Source organism: Acomys minous, assembly GCF_964271855.1.
Source record: "Acomys minous genome assembly, chromosome: 8".
In the NCBI taxonomy this organism is placed as follows: Eukaryota; Metazoa; Chordata; class Mammalia; order Rodentia; family Muridae; genus Acomys; species Acomys minous.
Window position 1 is genome coordinate 1,186,625 of NC_140489.1, and position 2,853 is coordinate 1,189,477.

The 2,853-nt window shown below is 52.2% G+C and overlaps 1 pseudogene across 1 annotated transcript; it reads left to right on the plus strand.

The window, feature by feature from the left end:
* Positions 1-354: 354 nt before the first annotated feature.
* LOC311603429 (adipose-secreted signaling protein-like) lies at positions 355-1,072 on the plus strand (annotated as a pseudogene). The gene is made up of 2 exons: positions 355-503; positions 663-1,072. The product of its transcript is annotated as an adipose-secreted signaling protein-like (transcript).
* The last annotated feature ends 1,781 nt before the right edge of the window (positions 1,073-2,853 follow it).

A 2,853-nucleotide genomic window follows, 5' to 3' on the forward strand; every position in this document is an offset into this window, starting at 1 on the left:
CATGCCACAATAGTCTAAACAATCTGGTAATATGATTTTTTAAATTTAAATTTATTAATTTATTCAGATGGGTAACATGATTTAAATTTCCCTCTCAGACTCTAATATAGACTCCACAAGTGGAAAACGTATCATCTTCATTTTATTTAAAAATAACTCTGTGGTGATGATGAGGATGATGGCACAACAAATGTGTGTTAGGAAAGATTCAGTTGCAGCATGGCCACCTCCGCGGTCGTTCTGCCACCTCCGCTGACGTTCCTGCTGCTGCCTCTGGAGCATGGCTGCTGCTGAGCTTGAGTGGTAGTGCCAAGCAGGAGCTGTGTGTCTTGTCCAGTGGCAGGGAGGGCGCCCATGGCCGTAGCCAACAGAGGCTATAAGCCCAGAGTCGGAAGTATTTGCTTTGAAGCAGGAGATGATGCGGAAGGCTCCCAGAGCCACGTTCACCTTCATGAAAAGCTGCACGACTCTCTGGTCATGGTTATTAGAGAGCAGGGAGGGGGGGAGGGCAGGAAGGGAAGGGAAGGGGGGAGGGAGGGAGAGAGAGAGGGAGAGAGAGAGGGAGGGAGAGAGAGAGAGAGAGAGAGAGAGAGAGAGAGAGAGAGAGAGAGAGAGAGAGAGAGGGAGGGAGAGAAAGGGAGAGAGAGGGAGAGAGGCATCAGCTTTCTAGTCAAGGTTGGTGTCCTGAAGATCCTGCACAGGCATGAGATTACCTTTACCCTGCCTCCAGGCCACAGGCTGAGCAAGGGTGTCCAGGAGGCCCTGTCCATAGTTTTGCACCTCAAGCCTCTCAGTGTCACGCCCATCCCTGACGCAGGTTACACCACCAAGCGTGAGTACCCGGCCACACAGAGAAGGCGCCCTCAACGAGGAGCTGCCACTGGCCTGTGAGGGTGACACAGGCACCTGTGTGTGTGTGGTGGCGCACTCACGGGGCATGGACCGGCATCACAACACATCGATGCTCCTGGGCGGTGCCAAGGGTATGGGCGCCGAGCTGGAGTACAACTCAGAACTCAGCGACTGGCGCAGCTTCGATGGAGACCGGGGGCCGCGCCTGCCTGCGTCTTAAATTCCACCTGCTCCCTGACATACTGTGTGATGGTGTGGCTTCCTCACCTCTTCCCTGGTGGGCAAGGCAGGGCTAGACCTTGCTCACTGTCCTACTTCTGCCTTTATTCCTACCAGCATCCTTCCTTGCTACAGTCTCCTCTCCTGCGTTCCTGAGTCTCCCGACTCAAGAAATGGGTTGAGCCCCATCTGAGGAGGCTATCTGAGATGGGGGAAGTGGGCTGGGGTTTACGCCTTCCACCTCAAGCCACAGCGGCTCTAGCTAGGGATTGGGAGAGGACGCAGTTGCTCTGTCTTTGTGACACAGGTGCGCCGTTGCTGCTGCTATTGCGTTCTCACCTTTTCTACCTCTGCTGCCCTTCCATCTTCTTCCCCGACTGCTGTTCATGTGGTAAGGAGGAACAGTTGCTAGCTCCTACTCCTCAGGTCTGTGGTACTTTCTTTCTTTTTTCTTTTCTTTCTTTTTTTTTTTTTGTTTTTTTTTTTTTGTTTTTTTTGTTTTTAGAGACAGGGTCTCCCTTCGTAGTGTTGGCTAGGCTATTCTGGTTTTGGCTTTCTTTTCTTTTCTTTCTTTCTTTTTTTTATTTATCTTTATTTATTTATTTTTTTCCGAGACAGGGTTTCTCTGTGTAGCCTTGGCCGTCCTGGACTCACTTTGTAGACCAGCATGGCCTCAAACTCACGGCGACCCACTTGCCTCTGTCTGCCTCCCGAGTGCTGCGATTAAAGGCCGTGGTACTTGAGTTTTAAACGACTGTTTGGGATATAGACCTCAATAAAAAAAAATTCCAGTAGAAAAAATAAAGAAAGAAAGATCTAGTCATGCTAGACTCCCGTCTGCAAGCATAGCAGAGTATCACTAATAGTGACAGTGGCCTGCCCTCTCCCATGGGGTCAGGTCTCAAGCTGGGCCAGTCACCAGTTTGCCGTTCTCTCAATCTCTGCTCCGTCTTTGCCCCTACATCTCTTGTATGTGGGTGGGTTGGTGTCCCCCTCCCTCCACTGGGGGTCCTGCCTGGCTGCAGGAGGTGCCAACCTCATGATCCTTAACACCTGTTGCTTGGAGTCTCAGCTAGGGTCACCCCTTAGACTCTCAGGAGCCTCCCCTGTTCCAGAGATGCCTTCCCCCACCTCCCAATTTCTGTCCCCTCTCCCAGTTCTTCTCCTCACCTCATCCTCCCTTTGACCACCTGGTCCCCACTCCCATTATCCTCGACTCCCCATCTCCCACCCAGTTCCCTGCCCCCATCTACTTCGGATGTCCATTGCATTGCCTGTTCTGAGTGAGACTCGAGCATCATTCCTTGGACTCTCCATGGTTTCTTTGGGTCTGTGGATTGTACTATGGGTATCCTGTCTGGCAGCTGATGGAGACAGATGCAGAGACCCAAGGCCAAGCAATGAGCTGAGTTCAGGGAGTGATGTGGGAGAGTGGGAGGAAAGGCTAGAGGGAGCTGGAGGGGTCAAGGACACCACAAGAAGACTTAGGGAGTAATCAAACCTGGGCCCCCAGGGGCTCACAGAGACAGAACCACCAACTAAAAAGAGCATGTATGGCAGAACCTAGACCCCCGTAGATAAGTAGCAGATGTGCAGCTTGGTCATCATGTGGGGCCCCTAACAACAGGAGCAGGGTGGTCTCTGGATCTGCTACCTACCGCTGGGTCACTTTCCCCTAGCTGGGCTGCTTTGTCACTCCCTGGTGGGAGAGGACGTGCTTAGTCCTGCAGTGACCTGAAATACCAGGGCGGATTGGTACCAATTGTGGGGGCCTCCCCTTCT